The sequence below is a fragment of the Prionailurus bengalensis genome, chromosome A1 (assembly GCF_016509475.1).
Source record: "Prionailurus bengalensis isolate Pbe53 chromosome A1, Fcat_Pben_1.1_paternal_pri, whole genome shotgun sequence".
NCBI classification, from domain to species: domain Eukaryota; kingdom Metazoa; phylum Chordata; class Mammalia; order Carnivora; family Felidae; genus Prionailurus; species Prionailurus bengalensis.
Window position 1 is genome coordinate 191959412 of NC_057343.1, and position 21480 is coordinate 191980891.

General features: G+C 39.2%; 1 protein-coding gene across 3 annotated transcripts in view; it reads right to left on the reverse strand.

Annotated features, from left to right (window-relative positions):
- The window catches only part of SGCD (sarcoglycan delta), a 564070-nt gene that overhangs the window by 22210 nt on the left and 520380 nt on the right, over positions 1-21480 (reverse strand). The gene's annotated exons all lie outside the window — the stretch shown is intronic.

The following is a 21480-nucleotide window of genomic DNA, read 5'->3' on the forward strand; positions in this document are numbered from 1 at the left end:
CAATAAGAAACTGCCAAACCATTTTCCAAGATGCACAGTTTTACATCCCTACTACCAATATTGATGTAAGTAAAACTATTCTGGTGGCTATGAATTGGTACTTTAGTCATCATCTTTCTGATGACTAATTACTTTAAGCAGCTTTTCATGTGCTTATTGGCTATTCACAGATGTTCTTTTGAGAGGGATATTTTAAATCTCATGCCCAACTTTTTTTTTTTTACAGTTGCGTTATTTGTATTTTTATTATTGATTTACTATATATTTTGTGTAAAAGTTCTTTTTCAGATATATATATATATATATATATATATATATATACACACACACACACACACACACACACACACGATATGATATATATCCAGTATTTTCTCCTACTCCATGATTGGGCTTTTCTGTTTCCTTTTCTTCCTCTCCCTCCCTCCCTCCTTTCCTTTCCAACACTATCTTGATGAATTTATGTTGAGTACTTTTTGCATCTTTTCTAATAAACCAACACTTACACCAGGGTCACAAAGATAGCCTCTTATATTTTCTTCTAGAAGCTTTATAGTTTTAGCTCTTATATTAGCTTTATGATCCATCTTGTATTAGTTTTTAAGAATAGTATTGAGTACTCTCCCAAGAGATTTACCCTGTTGCTGCAGCACCATTTATTGAAAAGATACCCCTTTCCCCACTGAAAAGTACTGTTTGGTTGAAAATCAATTAACCATTTTGATAGATCTATTTCTAAAGTCTCTATTCTGTTCTGTTTATCTATCTATGTCTAACCTTATGCTAATACCGTCCTGACTGCGAACTTCATAAGTCTCAAAATCAGGTAGTGTCAGTCCTTTAACCTTTGTAAATGGAAAACAGATTCTTTTGGCTATTCTATAGCCTTTCCTTTTCCATATGAAATGTTAAAGCCTGTTGGGATTTTGATTGTGAACCCATAAAACAATTTTGGGGAGAGTTGATATCTTAACAATATTGATTCTTATTTATTTATTTATTTATTTATTTATTTAAAAAAAATTTTTTTTTCAACGTTTATTTATTTTTGGGACAGAGAGAGACAGAGCATGAATGGGGGAGGGGCAGAGAGAGAGGGAGACACAGAATCGGAAACAGGCTCCAGGCTCTGAGCCATCAGCCCAGAGCCTGACGCGGGGCTCGAACTCCCGGACCGCGAGATCGTGACCTGGCTGAAGTCAGACGCTTAACCGACTGCGCCACCCAGGCGCCCCAACAATATTGATTCTTTAATGGATTTTCTTTTTAAATCTAGCTGCCCAAATTCACCATTCTTCGTTTATGTGCTATTATTACATATTTTGGCTTGTATTCTTTAATCCAGAAAGATTACTGTCTATATACTATTTATATATGTCTACGTAGTTTCTACTTTCTTCCATTATTCTGTCATCTTAAAATTCCCTTTGTTTTTAACATAAAACAAAATTCTTGGTATTTTCTTTCAGTGATGGTCTGCTGGGCCAAATTTCACTTTTGTTTTTCTGGAATAAATCTTTAAATTTCGTGCCCTACCCTGTGGGAGGAATTTTGGCTGGATGCACAGCTATGCTGACAGTTATTTTGTCTGAGAACTGAAGATATCATTCCTTTGTGTTCCCATTCTCACAGTTGTTGTTAAGAGATCAGCTGTCAGTCTAATTTCAGTTCTAGAACTTCTATTTGGTAGAACTTCTATTTGGTTCTTTCCTCTCCTGTTGCTTTTTATATTTGGTATTTTGGTATGTTATTCTGATGTGTCTCGATGTGGATTTCATTTTATTTACTCTACTTGAATTTTTTTTTTTTGCATCTCTAAATTTGTAGTTTTGTATCTTTCATCACGTGTAATACTCACCTGATATTCTTTGAAAATTGTTTTTGCTCCATTCTTTTGCTCTTTTCATTCTGAAACTTGGACTAGACACTCTCACTCCAGCTTTCCTGTTATTGCATCTCCTTGGATAATTCTCAGATATATTTTCATGTTCACTTATTTTTCACCTATCTCTCAATATCCATTGGAGTTTTACTTTTTGAGGTAATATTTTCATTTCTAAAAATTTTGTTTGGTTCATGTTCTAATTAGTCATTTTTATATGTCTTTATCTTTTACTCTTTCTTTAAAAAAACTTTTTTTGATGTTTATTTTTTGAGAGAGAAACAGTGCAAGTGGGGGGAAGGGCAGAGAGAGAGGGAGGCACAGAATTTGAAGCAGGCTTCAGGCTCTGAACTGTCAGTACAGAGCCTGACATGGGCCTCGAACTCATTGACTGGGAGATCATGACCTGAGCTGAAGTTGGATGTGCAACTAATTGAGGCACCCGTATCTTTTACTCTTTCAATTTATTCTTTTGTTTCTTTACTCAGAGTAAATATACTTGTTTTATATTCTTTCTCTACTAATTCCTATATTGGAAGCTTCAGTGGGTCTAAATTGGCTGCCTCATTTTCCTGCTTGCTCTCCTGCTCATGGTGCCTCATTTAAGTGTTTAATGTTTCTCATTTGTGAGTTCATATTTTTCTTTATCTGTAGAAATTGAGACCTGCATTTAGGATGCTTTTTCTAGAGAGGATTTGCATTTGTCATCAGTCACTGGTGCCACCATCAGCTTGGGCCAACTGTAAACTAATTCTTTTGCTTGAGGGTTTTAGAACCACCTAAGTAATACATATTCAGGCTATAAGCCACAGTGAGGGTAGTTTGGAGTTACCAAACTTTGGAATCATTTTTTCTTTCCCTTCCATTCAGTGCTGAGATTCAAAATAGGTAACTTCCCTTGCAATCCACTGGGTGAGAGTTGGGTACACTGGGGTCCAAGTTTCATTGTGGGATCTCTAATTAGACTGTTTCAGGTTGGCCCTGAGATCTGTTTTGCTCCTATGACTATTAGGACATTAAAACTGTAGCTGAGTTTCATCTAGTTCAGCAAAATCTGTAAAGTTATAGCTGGACTTGATACTCAGGTTACTTCTCTAGATTCCCATGCTGTTTTAGTTCTTGGATTCTGAAAAATCCTAATTTCCAATTTTAGGTTTTTTCAGTGGGTGTGCTGGTTAGGATACTTAGACTACCATTCTACTGCACTAGGGGTCCAAGTTTCTGATTTTTCAAAGAAGATGGAAATTGAAATTACAGTGAAATCACCTCAATTTTAAAACTTGGTAGCCTATTACTATTCTATACCATGAATATGCCAACTTTTTAAGAGCCATATCTAAGGTTAAGGTCTAAGGGTTTGGTCTAAGTGTTGCCAGTTTGCTAGAAAACTCTCTAGAAGTTTATTGATCAATGTTCAATCAGAGAAAGAGAACCTCTGTAAATAGAAAATATATAGACACCTTGTAGGAATTTAATGTGTCTTTGTGTCTGATCTTGGGTCTTAAGTCAGCAGGACAGGCAGTCAGGAAGGGGAGATGGAGGGAGAGGATGAGCTGGAACTTACCAGGAAGAAGCGGTAAGAGATGGCCAACAAGTACCAGTTCAAAGTCTCTGAGTGAAAGAAAAGCTGCTTCCCCGCCCTTTTTTTAAACATTTTTAAAATGTTTTTTTAAATTCATTTTTGAGAGACAGAAAGCACGAGCGGGGCAGGGGCAGAGACAGAGGGAGACACAAAATCAGAAGCAGGCTCCTGGCTCTAAGCTGTCAGCACAGAGCCCGACACGGGGCTTGAACCCACAAACTGTGAGATCATGACCTGAGCCGAAGTAGGACGCTTAACTGACTGAGCCACCTGGACACCCCTGCTGCTCTTTGTGAAGAAAGCATGGACCTGGCACATGAGCTGGAGGAGTTAAAGACTTGGCTGCTGCCCCACACTAAGCAGGTGAGCTGGCAGGTGATTTCCAACAGTGCCTGGTGCCCTGCACTGACCTTCGGGGGTAAAAGGACTATATCTGCTATTTAATGCCACCCTTCAGTCCTCATGCAGCCATGCTAACTCAGTGAAGGGAATTACAGGAAACAGAGTTCTTTTTTTTTTTTTTTAATTGTACTATGTTATTTCATTTTATTACTTTTTAAAATTGAGATATAATTGACATATTAGTCTGAGGTGTACAGAAGAATGATTTGATATTTGTATATCAAAGTCTAGTTAACATGCATCACCTTGGAATCACACTGTGATAATGTGCTTCTTTAAAAAATTATTTGGTTAATAATCACTTATAGATCTGTTGCTGTCTAAGAAACCAGTCTCTAAATTAAACCAGTTTGATTTTCAAGTCAGTATGTGTTTAGATATGCTCAAATTTCTAATATCTGGACCAAGTGAATACTGCATTTGCCAAGAATAAACTGGGAAATGAATTCTGTAAGCAAATGACCCATTGTTTTCCTGTAGGTCAGTGAAACGTAGTTCTAACATAGCCAAATTGGTACAATACAAATCCACCCACATGATCATGTTTTAAATGGCTACTTTGGCTTGAACTTCCAAATACAGAATCAACTTCCAATACAGAAACTGGTTGAAATAAAATAAGTACCTGAAAAAACTAAGAAACTTGGGCTTTTCTAATTATATAAGGTCTACTTTTAAGTTGGGTGAGTTTTACTTTGAAATTCAAGCCCCTTATATCTGCAGTAGGGATTTAAATCTTACCAATGAAGCTGCTGAATTTTTAGAGTTAGATCTGTCTTTAAATCCTGAGTTGAAAAATCTAAGCAGAATATTCTAGGGTTCTGCTCTGAAGATTTAAGAAATGGACTGGATATTCTCATTTGAAGGCCATTTCTCTTACAAAAGCAGCGATATTCTGTCCTCTAGGGCAAAACTGTTTTGAAGTTTCCTTCTATAAAAGGCATGTCAGGCCATCACAAAACATTCTTTTGAATCAACCCTTCTTTTCCAGTGTAGAGATTGCTGATATATTTAATAAACGTTTATAACACTAGGTCTAAGGGGACACAGTGAAGTGGCCTGTATCCCTGATTGGCAGAGTCTGGGTTAGTCTTGAAGGTCCTTTAAGAATTGGCTCATTTATTTGCTTAAGAAACATTTATTGAATTCTTAGTATATGCAAGATTCTGGGGTTACAGCTGTAAACAAGGTAATCCTAATCCTTGCCCTAGTGAGTTTATGTGCTAGTGAGGATGAGATATATTAAGCAACTTGTTTATGGTGGTGAAGAGTCCTTAATGGAGAAGCTATTAGGACTTATAACTGGAGGCTGGGTCATGGGAAAAGCTGGAGCCTAGGAAAGCTTATGCTGACATCTGAAGGATGAGAAGGTGTTAGCCTGGTAAAAGATGAATGTTTCAAGCAGAGGGAGCAGCATGCCTGAAGACTTTTAGGAGGAAAATAGTTTCGGTTAAAAGAAATTGAAGGGGAGCTGATAGAAATGTGGTATCAATAAGAAGAGGTAAGTCAGGCCTGGCCTGGCAGAATATGGTGAGACAATAAAGGATTTAAAATGGAGAGGTGGTATAGGGGAGTAAAATGATAATGGACAACATGATCAAATGTCCATGTGGCAGAGATTACTGTGGTAATTAATTTTGTGTGTCAGCATGACTGGGCTATGGGATGCCTAGACAGTTGGTCAGACATTATTCTGAGTGAGTCTGTAAGGGTGTTCCTGGATGAGATTAACATTTAAATCGGTAGACTACCTTCCCTAATGTGAGTGGGCCTTATCCAATCAGCTGAAGACCTGAATAGAACACAAAGGCTAAGAAGGAATTTTTCCTGCCCTCAGAATGGAACTTATACAACTGGCTCTCTTGAGTCTCTAGCTTGCTGCCTGCAGAGCTTGGGACTGCTCAGCCTCTATAATTGTGTGAACCAATTCCTTATTGGATATATATTTCCTCTTGATTCTGTTTATTTAGGAAACTCTAATACTGTGTGTGTGTCACACACACAATTATTATTTATATATCTGGCTACAGAGTGGATATAGGGGGGGAAGAGGATTGCAAAGAGAGCAGACAGAAGTCTAAGATTATCCAGGTACGAGAAGACGATGACTTGGATTTGATGGTGGAATGACTCCAGGATGATTCCCAGTATTGTGGGTCAGCCACTGATGTAGGGAAGAGTAGAAACAAAGCACTTCTAGATATCATGAATTGAGTCCCAGACATGTCAGATCGGAGGGGTCTGAGGTGTCAAGTGGAAATGTGAACATGTAGGGCTAGAGATAGAAAAGTAGGGGGTATGTTTCATCATGGTTGGCAGTGTATTTCTGTATTGCTGAGTTAATGGTACTATGTATATACAACTCAAAAGAAATATTTGAAAACCTAGTCAGATCCTATGGACGTGTTTTGACTGGTGAGACTAGGTAGGTACACCCCAAGAACTGTCTCAGCCAAGTAATGATGGTGGCATCCCATGAGGGTGAACATCTTCTCTGAAATATTCTCTTTCAATAGCCAGATACAAAGCAAAGTCCTGACCAGAGTTCCACAGCACCCAGACTCTGCTGCCCTCTGAGGTGGCTTCCCAGCTGTGGTGTGGCCCAGGGAATATGACAAGGAGAAATGTGATTGTGTCTCTTAGATTTATAAAGCCCTGGAGAAATGTTTTCTTTATTGAACCATCATTTCTTGGCACATTCTGCATTCATTTGTAAGCTATCCTTCTCTGCTCAAATTTCATTCCAAATACCTGTAAAACATGGGGCAGCAATAGTGTCCCTTTCTTCCTCGGTTATACTCAGAAGTGTCATGAATCAAAAAACCCCACAAAACTTTAAATGCTATCACAAGGTCTGTTTTTAAAACTCAGAGAATAATTTATTTGCTGTTGGCATTATCAGTTTGTTCTCTCCGTTTCAACCTCATTTTTTGTTGAAATTGTTTTTGTGGAAACAGTGATTACTTATCCAGATTTCTCGTTTTCATTTCCTTCATCATAAGAATCTACATTAATCACTTCCAAACCTAGACAAGCTTTTAGATCATATTTTGCTCTCATCCTCAGAGAATGAAGACAATCGCTTTTGTTACTTTGGGGAGCGACCTTCAAAACATCATAAAAACCAGGTACTATATGTGGTAACTGAAATAGAAGAGGGTTAATGCCAACATCTAGGAAATAGCATATTCATGCTAACACCAATACCTAGGATTACTCTGTGTGTTCTAAGTTTGAGGCAAAAAATGAAATAGAAAAAAATTATGTTTGAAAGGGACATAATTTAGAAAAAAACTAGTGGGTGGGGTTGAAAACTTTCTGGTGCTTTGGTTAATTATAATGGCTGCTTTTGAAGAGTTCCTGAATTGGCTGAAGCCAATGGCTGGGAAATTTCAATTCAGTCAGAATCACAAGGGGAACTTTCAAAGCTTGCTGGAGGGGAGGTGGTGCGGGGATAGAATAAATGAGCGATGGGCATTAAGGAGGGCACTTGTTGGGATGAGCACTGGGTATACTATGTAAGTCATGAATCATTGGGTTCAAATCCTGAAACCAACACTACACTGTATATTAACTAACTTTGAATGAAAAACAAAACAAAACTTGGGTCAGATCCCACACAAACTAAATATTTAAATATATTTATTTATATATTTAAAACACTTCTCTATGTGGTGATGGTTGAAAACTACTGGCTTAGATTGACTTAGCAGATCTATGCGTGTGATATAGGTAGAGAAACTTTAATATGGAACGCTACCATCCCACTAATGAGAATAGAATAGTTGTGGTATTGCTTCTGGTGGAAAAGGAACCCAAACTATGACGATGGCAGCTAAGTTAATATACTTGATAAAACAGACCTGCAGTACCGACCCTGTGGGTCCAACGTACTACCCTGGCCAACTGTATTTCTGTGTTGCTGATGTAATGATACTGTGTATATACAACTTTAGCAAATCAGTGGGATTCTTTACCCAAGGAGTGTGTATATTTCTTGAACAGTTTCTTCATTGATCTTAAGTTCATTAGCTCTCTTTGAATCTTCAAGAGCTCAAAGTCGAATTCCTATTTCAACAAAGTGCTTTAAAAATTGCTCTCATATTTTAGTTGTATGCTTGATAAACACTAATGAACCAACAGCCAATTTAAAGAAGCTGACTTGTATCAGTATAATGGACCACTTAAAGTAATGTGGAGTGAAATTTTGATGGCAAATAACTTTAAGAGCATGGTATTAGCTACCATCATGTTTAACATGGTGGCTCTTCAGTTTTTAGCTTAAAAATTAATAGTATTCCCTCTGACCTTATTCTCCTACAACCCCTGTGATTCATTCTGTATTTTTGAGTTAAGTTTTTACATCGTCTGATTCAAAGGAGCCTCAGCGGCCTCAAGTGAAAACCAGGGACAGATTTAGATTCACATACCATTAATGAAGACATATTATATGCCCTGCACATTGAGCGCTTTTCATGTATTTTGTTCCATCTGGTATTCAGTTACAACCTCATTTGTGAGAGAAAGCAATAGAGGGTCAGAGGGGTTAAATGTCATGGTCCAGACCATGTGCCTTAAGAGGCAAACCCAGGCATCCTGATTTCTAGCCAGTATGTTTTGTAATCTTCCATGGTTTTGCTTGCTGAAAAGTGGCTCCACATATTGGTTGGAAGTCTCATTCTATGGCATGCTAAGTAATCTAAAGTTCCCATAGGTTTATATTCCAAATTTGTAAAGACAAGCACCCTAGTTATTCTGAGGTTTTCTTTATCCAGGCTAAAGAAGATCTTCAGCAGATGCTCCAAGGAGTATACTTGAGCAACACTCCTGGTCATCCTGCCTGCAGCAGATGGTAGGGCCACCTGCCCCATTTTCTCATCTTCCTCTTCCTATGTCTGGTTTCCCTTAAATGCCACCTCTTTAGAGAGGCCTTCCCTGACCACCCCTTCTGTCACTGAAGGAATGCCACTGAACACAATTTGTAATAATTTGTCTGTTTACTTGATTCAATCTTTTCCTCTAGCATAAGCTCTGTAAGGGCAGTAATTCCCCTAGATTTATGTCTAGCATCAAGGACACTGACTGTTGCTCAATAACTTTTTGTTGAATGGATTTCCCTCTTAGATTCTGCCACCTATTATTGAATACAGCGCTCCTGCTATATTCTGAGCAAGGTCCAGGACCAAAAGAACCAGTCTCTCCCCTTCCCTCCTTGGTATGACTCTGGACCACTTACTGCAGTCTAATGACATTACAATTTGTGGTCATGTTAGTGTTGTACTGAATTTAAACCAAAAAAAACTCCAAATCCCTCAGTGTGTGACCCGTTTTGCTGGTAACTACCTCATTCTGTATTTGTGCTTTTAGGGCCACATTTTGCCCCTTGTAATATGTTACCTTTTAGATTTTCTTTGAGGTCCATAGTTCCCCTCCCCAAAATATATTAATCTAAATATCTTGTGAAGGAATATAAAGCTTGATATTCAGCGTCAGGATTTACATCCAAGCACCGCCATCTGCTGGATGTTGATCTCAGAAAAGGGACAAAGTGTTTTTGAGGTGTTCAGTAGGGATAACAATATCTCTTTCAAAGGACTGTTATGAAGCTGGAATGTGGAAATGTAGGGGTGCCTTAGTCAAGGATATGGCATACAGAAAGTGGTGACAAACAATAGTTTTATTACTGTAGTCATCCAGATAAAAATTCTGTCACACCTGTTCATTCCCTCCTCTCTTCTGGTTAGGATGGATGATCATGTTTCTTCCTCATCTCTAACTACCTCAGACATTTTTAAATACTTATTTATTTGTTTATTGAGAGAGAGAGACAGTCCTGAGCAGGCTCCACACTCAGCATGGAGCCTCATTTGAGGCTTGATCTCATGACCCTGGGATCACAACCTCAGCTGAAATCAAGAGTCAGACGCTTAACTGAGCCACCCAGGCGCCCCACCCTCTGGCATTCTCACCATCCATGAGAGGTATCCTGGCTTACACAGTGGCAATATAACAGACTTTGCAAAAAGCTTGCATGCCAAGTGTAATTTAAATCCAAGATGTTCAAAGGCAGGTTGGCTGAAGAAGTCCATTTTTCCTCCATAGTATGTTTCAGACTGTTACAAGATTTAGTAAAATGTCAATGGCTTTGAGAATGGAATATCTCAACAGGTTCTGTATAATCTGTCCATTATATTTGCTAAGGGAAAAACTGATCACAAATACTGTGCCTTATTAGTCTAAAATGGGCTCTGTAATGGTGCTTAGAGTTTGGATTTTGTAACAAATCGTATTTCTCAGAACCTAGGGTTTCCAAGGTGACTGCATATGAAAGTACAGACATCATAATTGCAGTTTCCACAGGAAGTCTTTCAATGGTTCTTCCTGTGCCCTCCCATCTCCAAACCATCACATTTTTCGCTCTGAGAGATTCTTTCTCAAGTGAGATGGAAACTAAATAATTGATTTGAATATCAAAGAAATGATGTACATTTCCACACTCCCAGTTCTCATTAATGACAGTAATAATTTTCAATACTTCCCAATAAGACCTAATGCTCTCAGAACATTTAATGACCCATGCAACTAACCTGACTCCATGTGTAGCAGAGCTAGGCTGTCAACTATTTTAATTAAAAATGAAAAGTAATTAACAAATGTTATTTAGATTTCTCCTTTAAATTAAATTGCTAGTTTTGAAGTCAATTCAGCTCAGGAAGGAGCACCAACATGAGTGGATTCTTGTTACCAGATTTGCCACTCACTTACCATGGAGATCCACTCTCCTCTACACAACGAAAGGGTTAGGAGAGCAAGTGAAAGGATACTTGTCCCAGCCCTAAAAGCCAAATCCTGGTCCCCATCAGTATATATATTTTGAAAGATTAATAGCAAATGAACGTATGGTCTGTCTGCCATAAGATTCTAATGTAAGTAACCCCATCACTGAATCAAGGGGTCATGATGATTTCTGTCCACCCTCAATGTCCACAGTCAGAGACACCCTAAGGAATACCCTTCATTTGTTTGTTTATATGTTATACAGTAATTCCTGTCTGTGGGGACCGAATTAAGTGAGCTACCTCACTCTAAAAGGCTGAGAAGTGAAAATTAATGTCTCAGGTGTAAATAATTACATTTCACTCAAGTTTAATACTGGAAAAGCTACTTACTACAAAACTACAGCTAAAAATTGTTGCATACTTACTAGGTACGAGGTACTGTGCTAATTAAAACAATTTGAGGAGGAAGTGGCAGAGTGGGTGTTCCAAGCAAACATAGCTCTATTATCGGAACCCATTCTCTTAAAGGCTACCCTAAAACTGCCTCTATTTACCAAGAATGAGCACGTGTTACAGTAACAAGAGGAAGTTTTAGGGCTCTAAAGAAAAAGTAACTTCTACTGAAACTTAAGGAGTACCTTAGCTATGCTAAAAGACACTTTGGATAGTATGAAGGCATTCAATGAAAATGAAGGTCAAGTAGTGTCTGTTTTATATTAATTCAAAATTTCTATTTTGGGCCCAGCCATGAAATAGATAATTTGGTTAATATCTAGCCACGTACTTTGTGGGTTTTTTTTCCACAACCCATTCTAGAATCCTTTCTTGTTAAATTGGTAACACAGGAAGCCTGAAATTGTATTTGAGAGCTAAACAGAGAGAGAGGTGAATGGTTCGGTCTCAGGCTCAGTATGATTAGCTGGAGGATTCTAGGTATACCGGTGGCTGACCAAAACTGAGGGCACATTTCAGAGCGATTTGTGCAGATTTATTAAATATCATCATGCATTGAGAACCTATTAGGTTTTGGACTTCCATGTGGTCCAGGGAATCTGCAGGTCAAATCCCTACTGAACAGATGAGGCTTACCGAAGGCCAGCCACCCAGTCACTGACTCACAGAGGTGAGCCTCATATAACCAGGACTACTTGGCTTCAAAGTAGCTTTCTCAAAACCTTCCACGGAATTAGCAATTACTCTAGAAGATTCATATGTTCCTGTGGGGCACAGGACCCACTGAAAGGCCAGTGTTTCTTTGAAGTCTCCTGGGGTCAGCTTAAAAAGTCATACGATTTAGTGTTCTGCAGCATATAATATCTCTGTGTAGTGGAAAAAATAATGATTTGATTCATCATGGGCTAAATGACTTGACTTCTCCCTTAAAATCCTTAGGCAAAACATTCTCCAGGAAGATGTGTCAATTTTGTCCTGTGGCTTTCTGTATCCTAACTGGAGAAACACTGCACTGGAATAAAGCAGAGTGAGTAAACACAGATTCTGGGGTCTGACATTCCACTCAGTAGCTGTGTGATCTTGGATTAGTGCTAACCTTCTCTGACCTCAACTTACTCATGTACAAAATAAAGGTAATGATGATTCTAATAGACCCTTTATAGAGCTGTTACCAAAAAATGTATGTCCATTGAGTGCTCAGTACAGGTCTGGCCTATTCTGCCATGATTCAGTTGTGAAAGTAGGACAAGAAAAGCTCTCAACTATGGTTAATTATTGGAGATGTAGAATGAAAATACTTGCATACTTCTCTTCTGCCACTGCTTTGATATTTCAATTGATTCCCTGTTAGGAGTATGATTTAATTTCGATCAGCATATGGACTTTCAGGATATTTTTGCTCTTCATCTCAGTTTGTTGAAGAACTAAATCGAATGGGTTTAATCTATACAGAAGCTCACAGAGTTATAAAACTCTGCATCTATTTCAGAGCCTTTAGTGCAGGGGTGGGGGATGGAAGTCCACTCTAGTAGTGACTACGGCTGGTATCGAGAATATGGCGTATTTCTCTGTTCACATGTGTTTAATTTGATCACAAAACAAATGAAAATGCAGACAAAAATGCTTTTACAACATGATTTAAATAAAAGCTTGCCCTAGAACTCAGAATGTTTCCTTAAAATATCAATTTAAAATATCAATAGTACTTTCAAGGTCTTCCTACTCTATTTGTGATATTCATTGAGTGCTTCTTGTATTCCAAGTATTGGCTCAAATCTTTTATGTGTTTCATCCCATTTAATGCTTGCTATGACCCTAAGAGATGTGTCCTATCATCATCTCCATTTAGCCAAAGTGATAGACTTCACAGCCTAGAGTCACTGTCTTTTAGGGCTTTGCTCCAAACATTTCTGCTCATACATGTAGGAGATTGAGAAATACAGAACAAACCAGAGTCTTGTTGCAAGGTAAATCATGAGAATAGTAAAGGCATGTAGCCATAAAGAGAAGGTCTTGTTCTCACAAAGGAAAGGTCATACTATAATAATGTGCTATTGTTTACTCAGTCACAAAAACAGTAAGTAAAAGTTCCTAAGAAAAATCCAAGAATCTTATGTAGCATATACCATGTTTTGACATAAAGCAAATTCTTTACATGGTGCAGATATCTCTGTTAACAATGGTATTTATCAAGATTATTTATTATGAGGCATTAAAATAAATCTTTTTTTCAATTACTTTCTAATGAAATGTTCCAATTACCTTTTGAATGGTGACATATGGTTGTAATCAATTCCAGTGGGGATAAATCTTGCTTATACAAGGTTTCAAGGGCTCCCTCCTGAACTACATTAATTACTGATGTAAACAAAGATAGAGGATTATTATCATATTTATTGATAAATCCTCAACCTCATTGCAATATAGTTCTCTGGGTTAGATGACATTCATCATCAGGTAATTTCCAACAGTTATGGTGCAACTCTGCTATAAAAGGTATGTTTCTGTGAGCCAGCTGATTTTGGAGCATGTTTATTAATATGGTTGAATTCTGGGGTACCCAGGGAAGAAGTCCTATAGTTGTTGTACATAGTGACAGTGACAAAATAATGCTCTTAAGCAACTAGTGGACTAGTTGCTGTTGGCTAACAAATGCATAACTACTACAGGAAAATGTCCACTGCTATTTCTGGGGGCTGTTGAGGAGGATGAACTAGGCTTTCACCTGTACCAAGCCTGTGAAGTGCCTCCACCTTTTGGACTAACTTTGTCTTGAATGGGCTTTTATTTTAGTGAGGAACTGGGAGGGGAGCAGGAAGAAAGTACGATTAGTATAAGAGAGAAGCCCAGTTTCCCAGCAAAGGAAAATCTTTCATTCCTGTTGAGACCACTTCCTTCCCGTTCTATGATACCATGTAACTATTGGTTTCAAAACAGGGATTTTCCATGAAGTCATTCTTCCTCATTTCTGTTCATCTTTTGGTCTTCTAAACCTTCTCCAAGCTTTGGTTTACCCATCTGTTATATGAGGATGATACCAGTACTGGCCTTATAGGATCTGGGGGATTTGAATGTAAGATACTTCATGCCTGGCTCATTTCCACAGTTCAAAGATGTTAGCTATTTTATCATTGATGGAGTCAAACAATTTAATATTCATGAGATAGAGAAAACTTTTACATGTTTTTATTTCCTCAAACTACCCTTTATATTTTACAATGAAAGGAAACTTGTGTAAAAGATGGAAGGTGATTTATAAAGGGAAATACATGGACTACCTTCCCTATTTACCATGGTGATGAGTAATTTATACATATACTTTTTAAAAAATTTTTTTAAAAGTTTATTTATTTTGAGAGAGGCAGAGAAAGGAAAGAGAAAATCCCAAGCAGGCTCCTCACCGTCAGTGCAGAGCCTAATGCGGGGCTTGAATTCATGAACCATGAGATCATGACCTAAGCTGAAACCAAATGTCAGATGCTTAACCGACTGAGTCACCCAGGTACCCCTTGGAGCTATACAAATACTCTTAACTCCCGTTTTATGTGTGAAGGAGTTGAGACATAGAAAAAGAAGAGATTTATATTATGGAACACATAGGTAAGTAGCAGAGATGGATTCAAACCTAAATCTAACTTTACTGTATTCTTTTAGTGTGCTTAAGAATTTAGCTTCTAGGAAGGGCGCCTGGGTGGCTCAGTCAGTTAAGTGTCATGATCTTGCAGTTTTTGAGTTCGAGACCCGCGTTGGGCTCTGTGCTGACAGCTCAGAGCCTGCTTTGGATTCTGTGTCTTCCCCTCTCTCTGCCCTTCCCATGCTCACGCTCTCTCAATAATAAAAAATGGAAGTAACAATATGCTGGAATTCTTTTGTCAACCTCTACTAAATGGCTTAAGAACCCAAGGGTTCTTGAGTTATCAGACCAAGAGATAGCAGATGTCTATCTACATTCTGTCACATCTGCCTTTACCTATATTAATCAGATGTTGAACGCTGATGATCGGCTGTCTCTTCTATAGGTATTTACTACGACCTTGTTATCTGTGTATTATGCATTGTATCAAGACTATAATAAAGTACTGTTTAAGAGATTTTATTACTATTCCTCTTTTGCAAAGAGGAAACTAAGGCACAGAAAGGTTAAGTAACTTGCTCACGTTCACACAGCTTGGTAGGTAGCAAAACTTGGATTTGAACCTAAGCACTCTGATTCTTACATTGGTGCTCATTTTACTACCTATCCTGAAGAAGACAAACCTGTAAACTGACAACTGGAAACCAGCAGAAAGCATTTACTGAAAGAGAAATAGAATGAAGTGGAAGATGGGAGCTGTGAATGGGGGCTTTGGAAAAGTGTCCCACAGAGAAAGTCACAGGAGATGAGAGGGAAGGAGACTTCTCCAGGTGATGTAGCACAAGGTCTTTGTTACTCATGGAGAATAGGATGGGGTAGGCATGGGTGGAGGTGAGGAAATACCATCGAGACCTTATGGACCACGGAAGAGAATGTGGAATCTGTTCTCTGAAGGGGGCTAAACAGGACATGACATGGTAGGACTGTGTTTAGTGAGACCATCTGATTTCATGGAGGAGAAGACATTGCAAGAGGTAATAGGCAAGATGGAAAGTGATCAGACAGGTGAAGGGATTATTGATGAGGGAGATGACATCCAGATTTATGTCTTTAAGCATGAGAAGCAGGGATGGGAGTGGGACGGAGTTAAGGGGCCACACTGTGGTACTCTCAGGAAAGATAGACATCTTAGTGGGCAGTTGTATTAGGGTCTGAGGTTCACCACCCGTAGAATTACTATGATAGGTAAGTTGTGTGAAAGAGAACTAAGGATACAAATATGTCTGAAATATTTTAGGGATTTTCAGAACTTTTAAGCATAGCCATCTTCAAGATGTACTGTGCATGAAGATAATACTTAGAAAACAAAATCAAATAAGGACATAAATACAACTGAGAAGCGAAAACTCTTGGGAGAAGACTAAAATTTTAAAAGAAAATCTCAAGACCAAGTATTGGATTTTATGAGATGCCAAGTCAGTGACAGCAAATAGAGTAGACAGAAAGGGTACTATTAATAATTAACCAAGGAGAGATATGGATATGTAAATTAATAACCATCAAGATAATTAAGAGTTGATTATAAAGCAGAAAGTTTTTTTTTTTCTTCAAAGACTGGAAGATTAATTATATTGTGTTGCAGACACATTAGTCTGTTGGTCAGGCCTGCTTATGTCTGCTCCCACAATCTCTGCCACGGGCCGTGTGAAAATTCCCTGCACTGAGGTATCTGGAGTGGGGTGGGCCAGTTTGTGTCATCTACAGAGAAAGGGATAAGTTCCTTATTTCTAGATGGAGACCCAATTCCTATTTATGGAACCATTTAGGCCTTTTGAATCTGATACTCCTGTTTCTTTTTAATACATTTCCATAACCTGCCTTCAGTAGACTTGTAACTACAGTGGACTTTATAACCAATTGATTCTATGCTAAGACAACTTTAAGCAGATGCCCCAGTGGTCCTAAGGCCCTCTATTAGTCTGTAGCCCAGTCTTCCTTGGATAAATGGTTTTGTAAGACCATGCCTCCAATATGTAGTACTCCTCAATCAAGCTTGACCCTCCCCTGAGATAGCCTATCATTCTTGGCATCACCATGCTAGACAATTCCTTAGAACCATGGACTTTGTTTTTCCACACTTCCATTACTGTGTTTAAAATCAGACATCCGGGGCGCCTGGGTGGCGCAGTCGGTTAAGTGTCCGACTTCAGCCAGGTCACGATCTCGCGGTCCGTGAGTTCGAGCCCCGCGTCGGGCTCTGGGCTGATGGCTCAGAGCCTGGAGCCTGTTTCCGATTCTGTGTCTCCCTCTCTCTCTGCCCCTCCCCCGTTCATGCTCTGTCTCTCTCTGTCCCCAAAATAAATAAACGTTGAAAAAAAAAATTTAAAAAAAAAATAAAATAAAATAAAATCAGACATCCAGATTTAGCATGTCCCCAGTTTAAGCATGGTAGCTCCTCCTCAAGTCTGGTTCTCTTACAGTGCTCACTATTCCAGTGAGTGGCACCACCACTCTTAGTCACCATCTAGGATCCATTCCAGACAGTGCAGAAGTTCTCCAGAACACTGTGTGAAAGGCTTAGTAGAAATTAGCACCCTAGCATATGACTTTTGAAGAAGTTATATTTTACTGTGATATGCACAAAAGATACATTCTAAGCAAAGTTCTCTGTGAGATCTCAAACTGGTGGATGTTTATTAAGACAGATTTCTCAAGTCTCTTCAGATCTCCCCAGAGAATGGGCGTGGGCTAGTAACTGTGGTTTTCTCTGTTGAGTGTGATGTCCTATCAGTGCACAGAAAGCCCCAAATGGGGACTTAAATACTTATATCCTCTAAATATTACCAGTCTAAAATTCTAGCACAATTACATATTTGAAAAAGGCTTTTAGAAAGCCCTATCACCATCCAGTTATGATATTTTCCTATGCTAAAGTTCCATTCTGCTCCAGAAGTTACACACTAGTGATGAAGCATCCTAGATGAGCATCACATTCAGTTCAGTAACAATGGCCAGTGCCTCGCAGTAAGCTATCTTCCATGATAGATGACCGGCAGAGGGTACAGGTGGTAGGCCTGGTGAGGGATTTGTCTTGTGCTCTCTTGACTTCCATATTCAAGTCACTGGTAACTATTGCTATCATCCTGGCCCAAGTCACTAAAATCTTTCCTGTGGACCACTCACTGTATAGTTTCCTAACTCTATCTGCACCATGGTCACCTCCAATCCATTCTCTGCATTTCAAGGAGAGTGATCTCTTCTAAATAGAAACTAGATCATGTTATATACACAGACCCATGCCTGGCCCAAAACACTTTCAGTGGATCCTCACTGCTTGTAGGCTAAAGATGGAAATTATTAATATGGCCCACTGATCCCTACATTATCTGGATACTTCTTAACTCTCAAGTTTCATTTAAGACCTTGACCTTCTATACTGCCTTCCTTCCAGCTCTCATATATGCCATGCTCCTCTTCCCCCAGACTGCTCACCCATGAACTCCTCTGCTAAGGACCTTCTGCACATCCTTGAGAGGCCTCCCTAATCATGTGACTGGTTCAATTCCCTATGACATACTCATATAGCACCTTGAATCTTTTCATCATAGTGTTTGTAACTACTGCAAGTTTACATATATTTGTGGGATTATTAAATTATGTCTTACCCCCTTGGGAAAAAGGGAAGGATTTTTACCTGATTATTTTATTTGCTATTATGTCCCATAGGGAGGATGGTGCTAGCAACTTGTGGGTCCAAAATCAACATTTGCTAAGGAAAAGAGAAGAAAGATGCTCAATGTTGCAAACCTAAGACCTAGCTCAAACACTGGAATCTTCAGGCACTGGATAAGTACATGAAGGAATAAGGATGCATAGGAGGAGTAAGATTACAGTTCAGTGGGATGAATGTGAAAGACCCCCTCCCTCATTTTGCCTCTCAATTTCAGATAATCGTGGTTTGCCTTCCCTTTCATATCTTGTAGAAGTCTGGAGAGATACAGGGTTTCAAAATATAATTTCATTCAGCTCTAATCTTTCCATTAGATTTGACAGTACTGGCATTAAAGGAGCTTTAATCCTCTCTAAGCAAAGGGCTATTTGGAACTTGATGGTATTCTCTTTCTTTAATGTTTAATTTACTAGCAGGTAAGGACTATGCAAAAAGCTTTTACTCTGAATGTGGACATATTTGATTCAGAAGCTGACTGGACATTTAGTGGGCAAGGTGAGAGAGAAAAAAAAAAGATGGCTGGTTCTCTTCAAAAGGGGACAGAGTGTGTTTGTTCTGTATAGCCCTGGAAGTTAGTCAGAGAATCAAGGGTTAGAAGAAGGGAGAGATTTAATTTGTTGTAACATAAAACATTCCATAAATGGAATGGGCTGCCTTATAATAGGGTGAGTCCTACAGCTGAGGTTGTTTATAAAGTCCGAATGGCTAGTTGTCAGGGAAGTGACAAGAATAACTCCAGAACTGGATGTAACATTGGATAAGATGACCTCCAACCTTCCTTCTCTGAGATTCTATATTTGGTATAAAGTAGATGTTGCATTTTAAGCTTGGGAGGAGGCAGTAAAACACAGTATGATAAGGGGAGCTGAACAGCCACAGAAGAATTTATTGTGGTGAATTCTGAGCCTGTAGGCCAGGAAAGAGAGTCAACCCAAAGCCCAGAGTAGTGGCTGTATAGATTTTATGACAACACTGTTATCAGGGCTTTGATTATAGTTGCGACAAGACAAAAATGTATTAATGTGTGAGAGTTCACAGCTTTCCCTCCTCTCCACATCTGTCCAAAAATAAACGTGGCCTTGCCTGCTCAGATTCTCTCCTCTGTCCTTTCTCCTTACCCAACAGAATTTGTCTTACCTAATAAAAACCAGACACAGAGAGGTGTGGAAGGATTGGCCACCCTGTGGACTGCAGTCTTAGCAGAGTGGGTTGGAAATAGGTGTGGAATAGCTGCCTCATGGGGGTGACAATACGTGATGGTATAGACTGTGAGACCCATTCTCCCTTATGGAATTTCTTCTCAATTACCCTTGCCTGTCCAATGTGATTCTACTCAAGGAACAATCTATAGTGTACTCAAGTATTATAAGAATTATACAGGCATTCTCAAAATAATAATTGCTTCTGTGATCCATTGCTCCCATTTTTCAGATGCCTATTAACTTCTGTGATCAATGGCTCCTGTTCAGCAGGAGTCGAGCATGGAAGATACAGGAATTAAATGTGAAAGTGAATCATGTCTTTTTTTTTTTTTTTTTTGCTAATGACTTTGCTTCCTATTTCACTAAGAAAAAGACAACAGTCAGAAGAGAACTTGCACCCAACTAACCTACATCTGTACTCTGGGAATACTTTGTCTTCCCTGTTTTCACTGTGCATGGACTCTCCATGCTCCCGGGGTTAAACTCTGACCTTACCCTCTAGACCTGTGCCCTACTTAAGTAAATCATCTTGCTATTCTCTCTCCTCCTTTGTAACCTAAATTTCCCTTTTTCTCTTGCATTATTTCCATACGCAGACTTGCTCCTTAATTTCTCTCACTCTGATATCAAAAATCCTAAGACATTTGATCATTACTGCTCATTCCATTTCTATTATGAAGACAAAGTCGATGGGCCAGTATCAGTCTCATTAGTCAATCTCTCAGCAGTGTTTGACACTGGCCATCCTTGCCTCCTCCTTGAGTGTTCCAACACTTAGCTTCTATGACAGTTCTATTAATTCTTTTCTTAACTCACTAGCAGTTTCTCCTCCTCTCTCTGATCTTAAGACCTGCTACCCAGGGGATTTTAACCAGTGTCATGGTCTGGCTCCCATCTCTAAGTGGATGACTTCCACATCAACATCTCCTAACTGGGCCTCTACTCTGGACTTGGATAGTTGCCTATGGAATTTCTCCACCTGGATTCCTCAGATATCTCAAACACAACACATTCAACCGAAACTCCTTATTATTGTTTCCCCAGCCTCTATGCCATTCCCCTCTTGTAGCCTTCTCCATCTCTGTTGACTGCAACCTCATTTTTCCAGTTACTCAGGCCATAATCATTGGGGTCATCAACAATTCCTTTCTTTGTCTTACACACTATGCTGCTTATCTGTGCTTTCAATATATATTCAGAATCCCAGCTCTTCTCAAAATGCCTAGTTCTACCACTCCAGCTGTGTCCCCGTCTTATCCTCCCTGTGTGTGTTTTTTAAGTTTATTCATTTATAGAGAGAGAGCCAGTGGGGGAGGGGCAGAGAGAGAAAGAGACAGAATCCAAAGCAGGTTCTGAGCTATCAGCACAGAGACTGATGCAGGGCTCGAACTCACGAACTGTGAGATCATGACCTGAGCTGAAATCAAGAGTGGGACACTTACTGAGTCACCCAGGTGTCCCTTATCCTCCCTGGATTTTGCAAGAGCCTCTTTACCTGGTATCCTTGCTTTGCCCCCTGACCTTCAGTCTTTTCTCCTCACAAAAGCCAAATAATTTTTAAAGGTAGCACATCTAGGCCAAAACAATCCTTGGAATACTAGCCTTATGAGCCAAAGTTCCCTTTGAGTGAATTAGAAAATAAACCATGGGGGAAGGGAAGGGAAAAAAAAAATAGTTACAAAGAGAGGGAGGGAGGCAAACCGTAAGAGACTCTTAAATACAGAGAACAAACTAAGGGTGGATGGGAGGGTGGGGGAGAGGGGAAAATGGGTGATGGGCACTTGTTGGGATGAGCACTGGGGGTTGTATGTAAGTGATGAACCACAGGAATCTACCCCAGAAACCAAGAACACACTGTATACACTGTATGTTAGCC